We start from the raw sequence: 19,817 nt of genomic DNA on the forward strand, positions 1-19,817 counted from the left end.
TTTTTAAAAAGGCATCTATCTTTTCCTCTCTAGTCATATACAATCCCATCTCTTTGTGGTTATGAAGTTTTTTTAAAACTTTGTGTGTCAGTATTAAGAATGAGCTTCTAATGAGCTTTTGCACAAGCTTTGGCCTGTATTTTATGGATCATTATGTTACTTTTTTGTAAACAACCCTATGGGCCTTTACTAATGCTAATTAACATAGGAAAATGTGTACAAAAAAAACCCTGGAAAAAACCAGACTCTGCTCCAGAAATGGAAGATCAATGCAAGGAAATAGTTTTTCAATGCAGACACTATTGAGTAACATCAATCCAGAGATCCACATGTTCCTTGTGGAACCCCAAAACGTTTTCCCTGTCAGAATGATAAGACACAATTCAGATACCCAGGGGTGGAATTCTAGCAGGAGCTCCTTTGCATATTAGGCCACACACTCTTGATGTAGCCAATTCTCCAAGAGCTTACAAGGCTCTTTTTTGTAAGCTCTTGGAGAATTGGCTACATCAAAGGTGTGTGGCCTAATATGCAAATAAGCTCCTGCTAGAATTCTACCCCTGCAGGCATCCCATTACCACTCCTGCTGATCACATGTTCCAGGTGGAAAAAGTGCTACAGCATGCATGAAACTTAGCAAGAGGTAGGAAGAGTCCACCATTCATATGTACTTCTTTGCCCTTCAAACATGAGTTATTAGAGGTGATAGCATCTGACTGCATTCCAAGACCAAGGTAGGATTTGATGCATGGGATCCTAGCGCCAGCAAGAAGGTACTCTCCAAAGACTGGGAAGCAGGCCATCTTAATATGTCTGTCCTGTACAGATTAGGGTTGTCAAGTCCAATTCAATAAATATCTGGGGACTTTGGGGGTGGAGCCAGGAGACTTTGGGGGTGGAGTCAGGAGATATTGCAGTGGAGCCAGGAGAAAAGGTGTGACAAGAATAACTGAACTCCAAAGGGAATTCTGGCCATCACATTTAAAGGGACTGCACACCTTTTAAATGTCTTCCCTTCATTGGAAATAATGAAGGATAGGGGCACCTTCTTTCGGGGCTCATAGAACTGGATCCCCTGGTACAATCTTTTTGAATCTTGGAGGATGTTTTGAGGAAAGGCACCAGATGCTATGCTGAAAATTTGGTGCCCCAGATACCCGTGGATCAATTATCCATTATCCCCTATGGAAATTGGTCTCCATAAGGAATAATGGAGTGACCAGCAGACATTCCCCCCCTCCCCCCCGCTTTCTGATCTTGAAGCAGGGGGGAAGGCCTCCAAATCGGGGGATCCCCTGCCCCCACCTGGGGATTGGCAACCCTAGTACAGATTCTATTGCAGCACAGCAGTACCACCTATGGCCAGTTTGCTGCTTGGCTGCAGCATGGAGGAGGCAAATGTATAGATTATGTATAGATTATGCATATGGGCCTTTTAGAAACACAGGACCCATTTTGATCTTTGCAGATGTAAACTTGCTGTACCTGTTGAGGATGGTTTCCTTGGGAAGTGGCATAGTGCCAGCAAGCTCCGTCTCACTTCTCAGCCACAGTGTTGTGCATGCTTCAGATGCAGGAGTACAAATCCATATTCTTGGAGTGTATTACCTGTAAGTGCAAGCAAAACTTCAGCCTGGCTGCTATATTTTTCATTAGCTGTTCATGGTGGTTATTAATGCTTGTAAAGAGTGTCTCATACTCTCTTTAGAGTACATGGTGCAGAAACTCTAAAAAAAAAAAATCAAGAGAAAAGTTATACTACCAAGATTGCACTGTAGGAAGTGAGAAAATTACTCTGCTAGGTGACAGCTGGCAGTTTATAGCAATTTTCTAAAGAATGGCACATTAATTTGAAATTAGTCAAAACCAGTTCTAAATGAAACTAAATGGATCATTTAAGTATTAATAAAGGAATGTCCTCAAGATTAAGAGCTCGTTTTTAGGCTGCAAAAAAAAAAAAAATCCCACCACAGAAGAAGATTGACTTTTTAAAATACTTCCTATACCTAAATTTCTTTTTGGTGCATGCAAAGTAGTACTAGTAATAAAGGAATGTCCTGAAGATTAAAAGCTCGTTTTTAGGCTGCAAAAAAAAACAAAACACCACAGAAGATTGACTTTTTAAAATACTTCCTATACCTACATTTCTTTTTGGTGCATGCAAAGTAGTACAATAATGCACATGAACTCCAATTCTTATTAATAGCCATTCTTCCATGCTTCTTTCATAAACGTCAATTCTTTTTACATATACCACACAAGCATCCCCACATTTCTGTTTATATGCACCATTCTCATATGAGTCACTCAGTCCAACCACACCACTCACCACTCTGTCATCCCTTTAAGCTATTGACAGATCCAGGGGTCATTTTGTAGAAAAGGAGGTGCTGGAGCTCATTAGCACAACTCATTTGTATAACTCATTTGCATATGCCACATACCCCTGACATCATCAGAAGGTGTACTAAACTATATCAGCTCAGCATCTACCTTAAAATGCTTCTTGAATTAGAATTGTAATAATAAAACCTTACTCCCATCATACTTTTTAAATTACTTTCTCGTAAGTGGCCACAGTGGCATGATGAAGATTTCCATCTGTCTGCTTTATATGTTTTGGTTATTCCCCATTTTTTGTGGGGGAAAACATTAGAAAGTTTGTCAATCTTAAGAGTTTAGCAAAATTCTCATAGTGGGGTTGAGCATTAGAGCCCAGAAGCAAGTATTGCGGGGGGCGGGGGGGGGGGCGGGGGTAGAAAGAAAGAGCTCAGCTCCTTTTAGCTCCTGCCCAAAATAAGGCCTGGACAGATCCATACACTCACATAGGCACCACTAACCTTCCTCATGCACACTAACCACTCAAACAAATGAAGGCTGCATGTGTTCATTCATTTCAGATCTAGGAATAAGGAGAAGGGGATTCAGCTTCCAGGAAAATCACATGTGAAGTCTGCATACAATCCCAGCAAAGTTGTAAATGGGAGGACATTTTTGTTCATATACCAAAACCTGTTGTCCTCGAGATCTGGAGTGGAGGGAAAGCTCACACTTCCCTAAACAGTTTTCCAGGCTGCAGATGGAATGATGTCTTTTAATTTTGTAGTGTTCCTATCTGATGAGATTCTTTATTATTCCAGCACTGGTAGTGTTGTGTCCTTAATACTAGGCATCAGAATAGGGAGAATAAGGAGGTAGCATGACTTGGATAGCCCAGACTTGTCAGATCTTGGAAGCTAAGCAGGGTCAGCCATGACTAGTATTTGGGTGGGAGACAGTCATGGAATACCAGGGTCATGACATAGAGGCAGGCAATGGTAAATCATCTTTGAACATCTGTTGACTTGAAAACCTTTAAGGGTCACCATAAGTCAGCTGTGACTTGACAGTACTTTCCACTATAGTTTTACACAGAAGCACAGCTTAATAAATCAGGCTTTTTCTCTGTGCGGAACTGCAGCAATGGCTTTCTTGTTCTTTGTTCTAGCCTACACTAAAGTTTGGTAAGAGAAGTCTAAAATACCTGGATTAAAGGGACAGACTTGACATAACTGTTCTTTTGTTCTAAAGATGTATAGAATCGATGCGTCTTAGAATCATAGAATCACAGAATGATAGAGTTGGAAGGGACTTCCAGGGTCATCTAGTCCAATTCCCTGCACAGTGCAGGAACTTCACAAATACCTCCCTCCTCCCACACATCCAGTGACCTCCCTGCTCCATGCTCAGAAGATGGCAAAAACCTCCAGGATCCCTTGCAAAACTGGTCTGGAGAAATATTGCTGACTGACCCCAAAATGGCAATCAGCATTTCCCTTGGCTTGTAACAAAAGGCCACAAGAACTAAGCTCTGATGCAACACTTCATGATCTGCCTGTAGGATTTCAGAACATGCAGGTTGATCCTATGCATGTCCGTCTTGTACACATTCAGACTTTGCACACAAAGGAATGGTCAATCCATGGAGGATGGGGCCAGGCCAGCATCAGGTACAAGTCTGATACCCCATCCATGAATCAATTTTGCCCAGTTTAGTTTTAGAATATCTGAAAAGGTCTCAAACTGATGGTAGAACCGCTTCCACTTAATGATTGCTCCTAATAAAGAAAAGGGTGGTGATGGTTATTGAGTACCTGTAGGAAAAGACATCATTCAAATCCATACCTTAAGAACAGTAGCAATAGAGAACAGAAATGCAATGGAGAAAAGAAAAATTCTCTTTTAATAGCCTTCATGAGGTCTCTCAAGTAAGCCATTAATAACTTGGCACTCCAGAAGATCGACTTCCAGGGGAGGAAAATGCCGAGCTGAGCAGGCTGGAACTTCTGTTCGGGGTAGTGGAAGGCAAATTAATGCCTACTGCCTACTTTTCTCAGTTAGAGATTAGTCCAAGATATGCACAGGAAACTTTGAGGAGATTTACCTTGGCTAAAAGGGAGTCCCGGGGGGGGGGGGGGGGGGGGGCTCCTTTGAGGGGTCTCCAGAGAAGAGTTGCATTTTCATCATCTGCAGACGTTCTCAGAGTCATTTATTTGACATAAGCTCAACAGAATCCTAACCTTCTTGGACTTTGCTAAACAGCTAAAGCTACACAAGACCGGTGTGGATCTGGATAATTGGCAGAAAAGGTACAGATTACTATCTTTCATTCCGGGACTATTTACAGTTAAACAGAATAAATTCAGAAGGTGGGAAATGGAAATCTAGAAAGCTTGGAAGAAGAAGGGAGGAAGAGGTGAAATTTGGACTTTGTAAATTTAAAGGACAGTGCTAAAAAGTGGAAAGGAATTTATTGTTTGGTCTACTTGCGGTTTGAAAAAAGAGCACCATTGTCACAGACAATTCCTGTGTTGATTGTATGCAGCACATACAATCAACACAGGAAATACGTCAAGCATCGTGAGATCTCTTTACCAGTGAAAACAAGATTTGGTGGCAAGTAAAGCAGGAAGTAGCAGATGAAAAGCCTACTCTAGGACTATCATACCATTGAGAAACATCGGTGGCCATTGCTTGGAGATCAAAATTAAAATAATGTTTTTAAAGTGTTTGGGACATTAAAAATTGTTGGAATTAATTGAGATGATGACAAGAAGATAAATACTATTGGACATATTGTTTCTAATGGACTTTAGAAAACTTTAAAAGAAAAAAAAACTTGCAGAGAGAAGCAAAAAGTCGCAACCACCATTTTGAAGGATTTAAAAATTTTAAAAATGCCAAAGAAATGGGATTGGATTATAAAAGTTATGACATGGAGTGAAATGGACAAATTAACAAGAATATTAAGGGACTATGATTTAGAAGTTTTTAAGACAGAGTGGAAAAAGTTTAGAAGATATGTAGAAAAAGAGTGGAAAATAAAAGGACATTGGACAATTTTTGCTAATGATTAAGTTTTAGAAAGAAGAAGAATATAAGTTTTTGTTTTAATAGTTAAGGGTACCTTTGAATATTAGCATTTAAGTAAATAACACCGGCGGGGGTCAAGTAACAGGGGGAGGGGTGGGTAGAAAGTAATATATGGGGTAGATAAAAGAAGTTATTAAGATGTAAGAAATAGATTTGTTACCATATGTTACCAATAAAATTGTTTTAACATTAATAACTTGGCACTCTGCATTTTCACACGTTTATGAGATACCCTTCTTTTTAAGGCAACTTTTTCATCGTACATTCAACAACTCTAAATCCAGAGTTTGTTTTACACAAGCGGTGACTGTCTTGTTTCCTGCACATTTTGCATTCCTGTTCCATTATGATGCAGAGCCAGATGGTTCCATCAATCACACGCTGGCAGGTGGACTGACTTACAAAACTGGGGGAAATGCCAGCCTCTCTGACAGTACCAATGTCCCATTTTCCTCACCTCCTGGCTTAAAATCTATCAAAGGTGAGAGTGATCAAAATCACATGTGAAGCCTGTATGCAACAAGCAGAGATGGTTCTGCATGACAAATTAAGGGGTAATTGCTAATGCAAAGTCCCGAATTACCATCTACTTTCCCTATATTTCCACTTCAATTTCTTGCAAGTTAAAAAAAAAATGTGCTTCTCTCCTTCTCTTACAAATTAGTCCTGTGTACAAGAAAAAAGTTGTAATGTGAAAGTATCTGTGTAATGGTATTATTGGGTTATGGTCAGCCCCAATTTTAGGTAAAATCTCTATTTTCCTAGTTAAATTTCCTCCATATGGATTACTAATTTTACAACACTTTACAAAAAGTGTTTAAAGATAAAGATGGAAGATTTGTCGCAGTAGAAATAATATTAAATGCAAAAAAAAGTTGTTATTGGGACTGTATGTGCCTAATGGTACAAAGGATGCTTTTTAAAAAGATATTATACAACAATTTGATGAACTGACTTATGACTAAGTTTTGATAATGGGAGACTTTAATGGAACAATTAAGAACTCTCTGGATAGGTCTGGGGGAAAAAAATAACAAAGAAGGAAAATTGCCAAAGTCTTTTTTTGAATTGGTCAAACAAGAAAATTTGGAGGACATATGGAGGAAATTTAACCCTGAAGTGTGGGACTATACCTTTTTTTCAGCAAGACATAAAACTTTTTCTAGAATTGACATGTTGTGGGGCACTAAAGATTTAGGTCTTTCCTTGTTATAAGACCTGTGTAATGTTATTGTTATTACTTCTGAGCAGTGTGTTATTACTTTTGTAGCAGTGTGTGCTACAAAACCAGTGCTTTTTTTGTAGAAAAAGCCCAGGAGGAGATCATTTGCATATTGGACCACACCACCTGGCCTGGGAGTACATAACTTCTGCATGGTGGTTTGGGCCAGCCAGAGCCCAGGCCAGCCCAGGCAGAGATCTGTTCCTGTGGGCTCCAGCTGAAAAAAAGCCCTGTACAAAACCATTACAAATGTGCATTCATATACCCCTAAGCTGAAATTAAATGCAAAATTAGCTGTTTCCAGTTGGCTTGAAAAGACCCAAAACACTCCCAAAATCGTGAGAGCAACAAAAATTTATTTCCCAGAATTTTGGGAGTATTTCATTTTCAGGGCAGCACAGGAGTGGGAAAGGAGATACAGGGAGATGGCTTGTCAAACAGCTGTTAGAATCTCTGTCCCTTTAAAGATGTAATGCTGACTAACAGATGATAATTGGTAGGTGGCAGCAGGGGTGGGGGAGAGAGTTCTACCCACCATTGGAGATAATGGAGCCATTATTTCCTCTGGGTAGCCCTGGCCTCTCAAGATCCTATATGAAATAATGGCCCCATTAATGCAATGGCAGGTGGACCTGGCTTCTGTCCACTGTGGGCTGCTAGTTACTAACAGCTGTTAGGCAAGACTTCTAATCCCTTTAAAATTTAAAGGGATGCGAGACAAGGCTAAAAGCTGTTTGGGGAGGCCAGCTTCCTCTCTCCCCTTCCCTGCTCTTGCTGCCTTTGGGAGAAGGAAATGAAAGGGAATTAGAAAAATGGTCCCAAATTTGAGGGACTCCAAAAAAAACCCATCTCCCTCATCCCAAAACAATAAGAATGGTTCAGAAACTTTGGGGTAACAAAAAGCATATTCTCCCCCCAATCCAATTCTGAAATTAACATGATTTTTTAAAAAGGTGCACTTCCTTATCCAACATAACATAAGAACATAAGAGAAGCCATATTAGATCAGGCCATTGGTCCATCCAGTCCAACACTCTGTGTCACACAGTGGTCAAAAAACCAGGTGCCATCAGAAGGTCCATCAGTGGGGCCAGGACACTAGAAGCCCTCCCACTATTGCCCCCCCCCCCCCAACGTAACAGTCTCTTTCCTCAATGAGCAAACATCCATTGTATTTACATTATTTATAGTTCACCTCTATCATTGAGACTCAAGGCAGTTTACACAATGTAATCAGTGCTATCAACAGAATAAAACACCTGATAAATGAAGTAATAGGACTAGGATTACAGTGCTCTGAAAACAAAGCATAAGTAGTATTAAACATATGTTAACAATGCCAAAAGGTAGAATTACTTAGAGAGCTAACAAAGTGCTTGTATCTTTGGATGTTTAAATGCACTACCCTCATCACTTTCTAGCAGGTGTTACATAAAGCAACCATATTCAGAAAGGTTATGCCCATGTGGCAGTGGGAAAACAGAGATTATAGATCATACCCTACTTGATTGCTGCATCCATTCAGAGTACAGAAATGAGTTGATTATCCCTCTTGAAAGTTTGCTCTCTGTGTCATCCCCTGCTAGGGTAATGTGGCTTCTGAGGGGTAAACAAAATGTCACTCTGTCTGTAGCCAAATTATTTTCAATTGTTGTGGCTCATCATATGAGCTGTTCAGAACTGATAGGTTAATGGAACAGTAATTTTATCATCATCATCATCATAGATAACAATGTAGTGAGAGCTGACTTAATGGCAACCCCAGCAAGGGACTTTCAATGCAAGTTAGAAGCAGTAGTAGTTTGCCATTGCCTTGCTATGCAAAGTCTCCCTTGGGGGTCTCCCTCCCAAGCACCAATCTTGCTTAGCTTCCGAGATCTGATGAGATTGGGCTATACTATACCATTCCACCAAGACAACACATGCAGGAAGGAGATAATATATGATACACATAGTAGTGCAGCCTGTAGTAGTGGTAGTATCATTACAACATCAATAATATATTATCAATAAGGAGAAGAATATACTTTTATGAGTGTACATAGCAAAAGATCACCTCATTCTATTACAGTGCACTGTTAGGAGCTTACAGTTTACATTTCTATAGTGTGGGAATTGATTAAGAAAAGAAAAGGCACTACAAGAATAACCAGGAATATTTCTGTGCTAATGCACACCTATTGTTGCTGCTGTTGCTGATTTTTGTCATTTCAGTGTTCAAAATGCTTCAAATGCATTATATTTTTTAAAAAGTAATCCTTGCAATAGTCCTGCATAGTATGCCAGTTATTATCAGCCCCATATTGCTGATGGAAAGGGGAACTATAAGGTAAAAGTGGCTTGACTCTCATTGAGTTTGTGGCAGAGGCAAGATTTTACCTGAAGGGACTTTCTGAACTGTAGTTCCACTTCTTAGCCCTTAAACTACACTACCACTGTGTAGTGTATCGAGATAACGATACAACGTCATAACGCAAGGACATAAAACTAGCCAGCGCGGCCCTGCATGGAGCGACCGGGCTGTCCCCAGGCGGCTCAGCGCAGGGCGCAAACACCCCGCCAATCACCAGCTGTGGCGGGAAGTTCAACAGGCCAGGATTGGACTGGCCTGTCTGGAAGGAGGTTTCGGGAGTTGTATATAAGCGGGACCCGGCCCGCATGTTCTCTCTCTTGTAACGTGCCTCCATTAAAGCATGTTGCCCTACCAACGTCTCCTGTCTCAGTACGTTACAGTGGCGATGAAGGTGGGATTCTAGCCACGTCGGCTACCTCGGAGACAGGGCAACCCACAAGCCACGATCGCCGCCACCATCAGCATGGCTCACCAGAGCGGTACCACTGGCCACATCGAGACATTCAACCCCGCGAATCCCAAGGCCTGGGAGTCCTACTCGGAATGGGTTGAGTGCTACCTGAGGGCCAACCGAATCACAGAGGACAGCATGAAGAGGGACGTTCTCCTGAGCGTCTGCGGGGCGGCCACATTCGAGATCGCCAAAGGTCTCTCGGCCCCCGCCCGACTCACGGAGAAGTCCTACGAGGAGGTCGTCTGGCTCCTCACGGGCCACTTCTTGCCCCAACCCTCTCGGGTGGCCCGCCGGTTCCTCTTCCACAGGAGGGACCAAGCCACCGGAGAATCGGCCGCCGACTACCTACCCGATCGGTTCACGTGGGGCCTTCGCGACGAGAGGCTCCAGCAGAAGCTCTTCGCGAAGGAAGAGCTCGCCCTCCAGAGCGCCTTCAGCGAAGCCGTGGCGTTCGAGAGAACCTCGAGAACCTTTCCCAGGGCGAGGACTGACGCAGTCCACTACGAGGAGCTGGACCCCGACCATCAAGAGGAGGGAGAAGCGTTTCAGCTGCGCCACCCGGCAGGGGCAACGAACCACGCACCACAGCGACCCCGAGCGACTGAACGACCTCCAGCGATGGAAAGACCACCAGTCACAAAGTGTGCCAGCTGCGGCGACCCCCACGACAGAAGGGACTGCCAGTACCGGACCTGGGACTGCCGGAGCTGCGGGAAGACCGGCCATATTGCGAGGGCTTGCCGTGCCAAGTCCAACCGTCGGAGGCCGACCACTCACCATGAGTCGGCGGAGTTCCACTCCACGGCCTCCACAACCCTACAGGTACTGAACTTGCCCCTCGACGCCCCCAACAAGATCAAAATGGTGGTCCTCATTGAAGGAGCCCCATGCCAAATGGAGGTGGACTCAGGCTCCTCCATTTCAATAATAGCGGAGGAGACCCTGAAGAAACTGTGTCCCCGCCAGCGGGTTCCACTGAGGCCAGCGGACTTTATTTTAAGGGACTTTCAAAAGAACCCGGTTCAAATCGTGGGGTGGGCCCGGGTGCAAGTAGAGAGGGGGTCCTTCTGTGGCCTGCTGGACATCCTGGTGGTAGAGCACCAGCTTACCACCCTGCTAGGACTGGCATGGTTCAAACCCTTGGGGATCCGCTTGGAGGAGGTGGGGGAAACCCTAACACCCAGGGGGTTTGGGGAGGTATGCAAAGAGTTCCCCGACGTGTTTGACGGTTCCCTGGGGAGCTACAAAGGGCCGGCCATCTCCCTACCGCTCGACCCGACGGTCAGGCCGATCCGGCTCAAGGCTAGGCGGGTCCCGTTCGCCTTGAAACCAAAAATAGAAGCCGAACTAGACCACCTCACTGCCCAAGGGGTCCTGGAACCGGTGGACTACGCCACCTGGAAAACCCCCATCGTAACCCCGATCAAGCCAAATGGGGAGGTGCGGATTTGTGCCGACTATAAGTGCACAATAAATAAGGCACTGCAAGACAACCCCTACCCCGTGCCGGTGGTGAGCCACGTCTTGGCAGCCCTAGCGGGGTCTAAGATCTTCGGGAAGCTGGATCTGGCACAGGCCTACCAACAGCTCCCGGTAGATGCTAAAACGGCGGAGGCCCAAACTATTGTGACACACAGGGGGGCCTTCCGAGTGCGGAGGCTACAGTTTGGGGTCAGCGTCGCTCTGGGGATTTTCCAAAGCATAATGGATGCTCTCCTTAAAGGGATCCCCGGAGTCCAACCGTTCTTCGATGACGTTTTAATCGCCGCCCCAGACCCCGAAGAATTCGGCAACCGCCTAAGAGAAGTGCTTCGCCGGTTCCAGGCAGTGGGGCTCAAGGTTAAGAGGGAGAAATGCTTGCTGGGGGTACCACGGGTGGACTTCCTGGGATTCGCCGTAGACGCAGCGGGAATCCACCCAACGGAGGAAAAGACCCGAGCCATCGTGCAAGCCCCGGCCCCCACCTGCAAAGCGGAGCTACAAAGCTTCTTGGGGGTGCTCAATTTTTACCATTTGTTCCTCCCCCACAAGGCAGCCCTTGCAGAGCCCCTACACCGGCTGCTGGACAAACAAGCCCCATGGGTTTGGGGCAAACAACAAGCCGCCGCGTTTCAGGTGGTCAAGGACGTCCTGGTGTCCAATGCGGTGCTCCACCATTTTGACGAGGGCCTCCCGGTCATCCTGGCTTGCGATGCGTCGCCTTATGGGGTGGGCGCAGTCCTGGGGCACCAACTCCTGGATGGGAGGGAGGTACCGGTGGTGTACTACTCCCGTACACTCACACCGGCCAAGCGAAATTACGCACAGATAGATAAGGAGGCTCTGGCAATCGTGGCGGGGGTCCGCAAGTTCCATGACTATCTGTATGGGCGGAGGTTCACAATAGCTACTGACCACAAGCCGCTCTTAGGTCTGCTGGCCCCAGACCGCCAAACCCCCCAAATACTTTCACAGCGCGTGTTGAGGTGGAACCAATTCCTCAACTCTTACATGTACACACTAGTCCACTGGGCTGGCAAGGCTATGGGCCACGCGGACGCGCTCAGCCGTTTGCCACTACCCGACACAGAACCAGCCCCAGCCCCCGCACACCTGGTCATGTTGGTTGAATCCCTCCCGGAGCAGCCACTCCACGCTGCGGAGGTTGCTAAGGCTACAGGGAGGAACAAAACACTGGCAAGGGTTCTAGACTGGGTGGTGAGGGGGTGGCCGGAAGGGAACATGGGGGAAGAGTTTAGGCCCTACAAAATGAGGAGAGAGGAGCTAGCAGCCCACAAAGGGTGCATCTTATGGGGAAGCAGGGTGGTGGTTCCCCCACCCCCGCTACAGAAGTGAGTTCTGGAGTCGCTTCACGAGACCCACCCCGGCATAGTCCGGATGAAGGCTTTAGCCAGGAGCTACGTCTGGTGGCCGGGAATGGATGAGGAGATCGAGAACTGGGTGCGGAGGTGCAGCGTGTGTCAGGAGTCGTGCCCCGAGCCACCCAGTGCCCCGGTCACACGATGGGAAACCACTAGGAAGCCTTGGTCCAGGCTCCACCTAGACTTCGCGGGGCCCTTCCAGGGACAGATCTTCCTGATCATGGTGGACGCCTACACCAAATGGCTGGAGGTCATTCCAGTAGTGTCCACTTCATCAGCAGCCGCAATCCGGGCACTGCGCCGGGCCCTTAGCACCCACGGTATTCCAGACACTATTGTCTCGGACAATGGGGCGGCTTTCACCTCTGGGGAATTTCAGGCATTCCTGCAGAGGTACCTGATTAAGCACATAAGGTCTGCCCCGTTCCACCCGGCCACCAACGGACAGGCAGAGCGAATGGTCCGAATGACCAAGGAAGCCCTGGACCAGATAGTGCAGGGCAACTGGGACCACAGACTAGCCGCCTTCCTGTTTAACAACAGGGTAACCCCCAACCCGGTCACGGGGGTAAGCCCGGCAGAGCTCCTCATGGGGCGCAAACTCATTACGAGGCTCGACAAGTTACACCCTGACTGAGCCTCTGACATCAGGGGGTCCCCCGAGATCAGGGACGCAGCCAGGGGTTTCTTCGCTGGGGATCCAGTGTTCACCCAAAACTACACTCAGGGACCGCAGTGGCTGGCGGGTCGAGTGCTGCATGTAATAGGGTCCCGCCACTACAAGGTATCCACAGAGGGGGGCCAGATCCTTCGGCGGCACATCGACCAACTCCGCCGCCGCACCTTACTGGAAGTGTCCACGGACGCAGAGGAGGCATTACCCAGAGAAGAGCCAGCTAGGGGTCTGCCGGAGACCACAGCGCCAGCACCGACCCTGCCCACTAGCGAAACCCCAGGACCAGCAGAGGCCGAGCGACCCACAGAGATCGACCAACAATCCACAGCGGCCTCGCCCCCCGGAGAGACTCCCGCCGCCGGGAGTTGTATATAAGCGGGACCCGGCCCGCGTATTCTCTCTCTTGTAACGTGCCTCCATTAAAGCATGTTGCCCTACCAACGTCTCCTGTCTCAGTACGTTACACACTGTTCCTTGCAACTTATGTGCCTATGAATCCATTCTCAGAAATATTTAAAAGCTGGAAGTAGTATATAAGATAACCAGCTACCAGAGTAGATAAAGGTTGTAAGATGTGATTTCCAAGTTAGTACAACATGCCAGCCAAAGTTATAATATTTGAAAATTTAAAAAGAAGATGTGATTAGTTGCATCCTAACACTCTACTCAGCCACAGGAAGTATATTCTATCACTGCAAGGCATATCCTACTGATGGATGAGCCTCCTGCATTGGTAAGATGTACCTTGAGCTGATGAAAGACACCACTTTTAGCTGAGTGGAATGGTGTGATGCAACCCAGTATCTATTATGTGGGCCCATCTGAAAGATGTTACAGGACTTAGAGCACTGCTCCATGCAGATGCCATGGCAGAGCAGAGCACAAGGGCTCCTGAAAGACAATAAACACTTTGATTCCATCTTTCTGTTGCTGCCAAGAAGCTAGACACAATGGAATGAAGAAATCTTGCGGCCGATAATGCTGAATATATAGAATATTAGAACTCCCATTGTTATTCTGGTTATTACAATATGGAAGAAAACTTTTTTAAAAAAAACTTTCCAATTTTCAGTACCACTAAAGGCAAATCTACACTAAAAAGGTAAAGGTAGTCCCCTGTGCAAGCACCAGTCATTTTCAACTCTGGAGTGACGTTGCTTTCACAATTTTTCACGGCAGACTTTTTACAGGATGGTTTGCCATTGCCTTCCCCAGCCATCTACACTTTCCCCCCAGCAAGCTGGGTACTCATTTTACCGACCTCAGAAGGATGGAAGGCTGAGTCAACCTGGAGCCGGCTACCTGAACCAGCTTTCGCTGGTGAGCAGAGGGCTCTGACTGCAGTACTGCAGCTTTACCACTCTGCGCCAATCTACACTACTGGCTGCTTTAATAATTCCCTGTCCTCAGGAAATCCTGGGACACTTAAGTCTGTCAGAGAAGCTAGGAATCCCGGAGGAAATTCTAAGCACCGCCATGAAACTACAGTTAAAAAAAAATCTTTGTTCTGAAGCCATGATACTTAACACAGTCATAAACCAATACAGGTATATAGACCAGATCTGACCCAAAGATCCAATGTATATATATTTGGCTATTAAGTAAGTCAAAATGGTTGCAGTGTTATCCCTGTTGTCCCTCCAAGCCACTTTTGCAGAGATAGACGTGTACTTGGGCCTATGAGCAAAACGCTTTCTTGTCCAGACCCTCTGAGGAAACCTAGCCAAAATCAACTCAGAATTAACACTGGCCATTTTGTCTCCAAACCCATGAGCAAGCAGGCTAACACATCTGGATGTTCCGTCCAAAAGTTATACTTTTGGCTTCAGCTGTCCCCATTCAGGATAAATATATTAGCTCTCTAGTGTTGATATAACTGCTTGACAACTCCTTTAGGTGTGAAAGTGGAACTTTGCCAATCCAAATTTTCTGTTTCTTCTTTAATATAAACAGTTGCCTTGAAGTGCCCCAGGCTCATTCAATGAACAAACGGACTTGTTTATATAAAACAGACATGGTGAACATTTCCACATGATTTATAGACATAACTTCAGTTCACTTTCAGACTCCCCCTTCACTAGGCATTTTCTCAAGGGATTAGGGTGGGATTAAAAGTATGTTTCCTTGCTGCAGCCTATGCTCACCTCTTAAAATTGGTTTTCCCTGACGTGAGATAGCACAGAATTGTGGCAGGGAGGAAAATACCTTTGAGGTTAACATGAGGTTTCATGGAGTGGTGCCTGGTTCTCAATGTTACTTAAACATCTGCATTGTCTTCTTAAAGAAGGAGTAGACATTTTCTTGTGTTGATGTAAAGTACTGTCAAGCTGCAGCTGATTTTTCGCAACCCTAATAAAGGGCTTTCAGGGCAAGTGAGAAGCAGAAGTGGCTTGCCATTTTCTTCCTCTACAGAGTCTTCCTTGGTGGTCTGCCTTCCAAGTGCAACTCCTGCTTTGCTTCTGAGATCTGATGAGCTCAGGCTACCCCATGACCCTTCCCTCCCAGACACTTTCTTAAGTGTAGAGAATTAAGTGTAGAGAATTTCAAAATGCGTAGACTGATAGAAACGAGCAGTGCTGTGCTATGTGAAACTAGATCCTTCTGAATCCATTGACTTCAATGGATTTAGAAGGATGTAGCTGCTTTAAAAAGGTAGTCCCCTGTGCAAGCACTGAGTCGGCTTAGAATGACCCTATATAGGTGTTATGTCTTGAAACATAAGCTAAGGTACCGCATGGCGATCGCTACAGAGGCGACCCAGGGAAACCCACGGGTCCCCGGATGTAGCTCGCTATACGCCCCGCCCATCAAGATCTGTGGCGGGAAGTTTGACTGGCCAGGATTGGACTGGTCAGACTGGGGGGCAGTTCCAGGAAATGTATATAAGCGGGACCCGGCCCGCGTGTTTCCTCTCTTGTAATGTACCACCGAATAAACTATGTTGCCTTCAAACTGTCTCATCACTCAGTACATTACAAAAGGTCTCTCACTGGGGGCTGTCTGATGTGATATAGGTCAGAAGGCACAGACCTAAGGAGCAAGGCACACATGGTCACATACTTGAAGCTGCCTATTTCTGAATCAGACCTGCGGTCCATCAAGGTCAGTATTGTCTACTCAGACTATCTCAGGATGAGGTTTTTCACATTATCCTGATCCTTTTAACTGCTGGGGATTGAATTTGGGATTTTCTGCATGCAAAGCAGAGGTTCTTCCACTCAGCCACTGACAAGCACTCTAGTATGTCACCATTGTGTGAAACCAAGCACTCACCATTTTATGCAGGATTAATTTAATAAGGAACTGTAAGGTACTGGTTGTTGGTTGGACAGTGTATGGAGGGACACAAAGGCTAAAGGAATTCTATTCTATTCTATTTCCTTCCTTCCTTCCTTCCTTCCTTCCTTCCTTCCTTCCTTCCTTCCTTCCTTCCTTCCTTCCTTCCTTCCTTCCTTCCTTCCTTCCTTCCTTCCTTCCTTCCTTTTTTTTAATGCTTCTTTCCACTGAGAACCCAAAGTCACAGAGTGTCATGACAAGTGGGGATCAGCACATCAACATGATTATGTTTTAAGAGCTGCAAAAACCAGGGGTTATTTTGTAGAAAAAAAGGTGCAGGAGAGCTCAGTAGCATATCTGATTTGCATATGCCCCAGGATCTGGCTGGAGGTTCAGGAGCTGTGCTCCAGTGAGCTCCTGTTGAATTCAAGCCCAGGCAAAAACTAAAAGGGAATACATGCTCACCATTTGTTTAGATTCAACTGGGGAGGGGGGACAATAAATATGTGAGAATGGGAGACTGATTGTGTTAAAGTATCTTTTTTAATTGTGGGAATCCTAAGATCAACCAAAACATGCCTCCACACCTTTTAGTTTTTGCATCTGTTAAAACATCATCACTGTGTTGTGTGCTTATTTGCTGCTCACCCTCTGTGTATATCAGTGAACTGTTACCTAACCAGGGTTGCCAATCCCCAGTTGGGGACAGGTGACCCCCCAGTTTGGAGGCCCTCCTTCCGCTTCAGGGTCTTCAAAAAGCAGGGGAGGAAGGGAAATATCTGTTGGGTACTCCATTATTCCCTATGGAGACTGATTCCCATAGGGTATAATGGAGAATTGATCCACGGATATCTGGGGCTCTGAAGGGGCTTTTTTTTGAGGTAGAGGTAACAAAGTTTCTGCATAACATCTGGCACTTCTCCTCAAAACACCCTCCAAGTTTCAAAAAGATTAGACAATGGGGTCCAATTCTGTGAGTCCCAGAAGAAGCTACCCCTATCTTCCATTATTTCCAATGGAGGAAGGCATTTAAAAGGTATGTGGTCCCTTTAAATGTGACAGCCAGAATTCCCTTTGGAGTTCACTTATGCTTGTCACAACCTTGCTCCTGGCTCCACCCCCAAAGTCTCCTGACTTCACCCCTGAAGTCCCCAGATATTTCTTGAATTGGACTTGGCAATCCTATACCTAACTAACCATTTCACTGTATCTGAAGGAGTGTGTATACACACAAAAGTACCTTGAATAAAGCTTTGTTGATCTTAAAGCACTGGACTCATGCTTTGTTGTATTGATAGTTCAAGCAGGTTCTCTGAATGCCTAACTTTCATTTTAAAACAAAGTCTCTAGCTCCGTCCCTTGTGGAAATATGCATATATTCTCAAGGGAAGGGATTGATTTTTAAAAAAATGAAAGCTGGGCATTCACAGAATCTGCTTAAACTATCATTACAACACTTCGGTGTTATATCAATATTTTTAAGACTGTCTTTTTAAATAAGGAGGAACACTGATGGCCACAACACTCTCCTTTGAAAATTCTCATCATCTAAGCCTTGTGTGGAAGAAAATAAACTGATTCTACAACTATGAAAATGCACAGGAGGGCAGACATGAAGAAGAACCCTGCCCCCAAATGATTCCAATGCCTGTGGATCACCTCCCAAGATAACTAGGAGTAACTCCAATGTGTAGAACAGGTCAAAATTAGCAGCAGACTAATAACAGAACTATTGGAGGATTTGGAAAGGACCAGAAGCACCAAAGAAGTTATGCCTAAAGAAAATGAAATTGGACAATTCCAGTTACTTGGGTCTTTAATGACGTTAAAACCATGGTCTGGTGTACTGACTGCTACTTTCTGTACTTAAGTCAATGTTTGGCTCACTACAGAGAGTTCTCACTATATTATTTTGTCCCATAAATATATATATACTGCCTGAGGGACAAGCATTAGAATGGATCAGGTCAATACCTAATGCCTCAGAAGGAAGAACTACGAATCCCTCCTTGTACATTTTGGTGACTTATTCACTCATCTGGGTGGCTTGAGGATCAAACACTAGACTGCTGCTGCATATAAATGACACCAGCTGTTGGTCTATGTTGCCAGAGCCACTAACTTTGGCACCAGGGTAAAGAACATACTCAGTTTGCCAGTTTATGTCTCCTGATATTACCTTTTCTTTTATGGGGGTGGCACTTGAATTACACACATGGCTTCTGTTTATCTTGCACCAATTAGGTAATTCAATGTTGTGCCAGCCAATTACTAGGGAACATAAAAAATTCTCGCACATGAGCAAAGTTTGTAGCCTTTTAAAACAATTCTGTGAGGAAATGGGCAAAAAAATTTCTTAGTATTATTCACACTAGAGACTTTACAGGATATGAGCTAAGCAAAGGGCATCGTTCAACTATTAAAATTTCTCTGACTGGGGGATCAAGGCAGGCAAGATTTCTGTCAAAGACAGTTCTTTATTGTTTCCAAGGATCCCTTTGCAAGAAATTTCAGTATGACTACATGGAACATTAACACACAAGCTCAGATTTCGTGTGTTTCAAGAGCAGGTTTCTCTTCCAAAGGCTTTTTATATTATTAAAATACATAAATCAGTTGACAGACCAGATCAGCTACTGTATAGACCCCCTTGAACTGTGAAATACTGCTGCAAGGCCACAGAGACCAAAACTGGCCTGATTACACACTGGCTTATTTTCTTGTGAATTCCTTAACAAAGTGGGAGAGAGGAAAATTTTACTTCAGACACAGAGCATGAGTTCCAGCTAGACTTGGAGTCTCTCCAAAGTGTGAGAAAGTAGCCAAGAGGGAGTCCCCTTTGCAAAAAAAAAAAAAAGGGGGCAGGGACCTTCCCAACCAGACCAAGAGCTGGAAACTTTGGTCTGCTTCTCAGCAGATTAATGTTCATATTATGTCCAGCGATGGTGGTACTTGTTCACAGCAAATTCCCACATGATTTGCACCAACCAGTGTTAAAACAGAAAGCTATCTCTAAACAGCATGGCCAAATACAGGTTAAGAAAAGCTGCTACATTACTGCAGTATGAGCAACGTTGTCATTCAGTTACTGGGAAATGGACCTCAATACTAAGCAATTTTACTTAGAAGTAAGTGTAACTTCTATTTAATTTAAAAAGCAGTTTCAAATAAAAAAATTTAAGCAGTATTTAAAAAAAAAAGAGCTGAGAGAGTTCACATATTTGTCAGTGTGATCCCACTTTAGGGTTGCCAGGTCCAAGAAATATCTGGGGATTTTGGGGGTGGAGTCAGGAGCAAGGGTGTGACAAGCATGATTGAACTCCAAAGGGAGTTTTGGCATTCACATTTAAAGTGACTGCACATCTTTTAAATGCCTTCCCTCCATTTGGAAATAATAAAGGATAAGGGCACCTTCTTTTGCAGCTCATAGTATTGGACCCCCTGGTCCAATGTTTTTGAAACTTTGGGGGGGGGTGTTTTGAGGAGAGGCACCAGATGTTGTGCTGAAAAACTGGTGCCTCTATCTCAAAAAACAGATCCCCAAATACCCACAGATCAATTCT

Source organism: Heteronotia binoei, chromosome 2, assembly GCF_032191835.1.
Source record: "Heteronotia binoei isolate CCM8104 ecotype False Entrance Well chromosome 2, APGP_CSIRO_Hbin_v1, whole genome shotgun sequence".
NCBI lineage: Eukaryota > Metazoa > Chordata > Lepidosauria > Squamata > Gekkonidae > Heteronotia > Heteronotia binoei.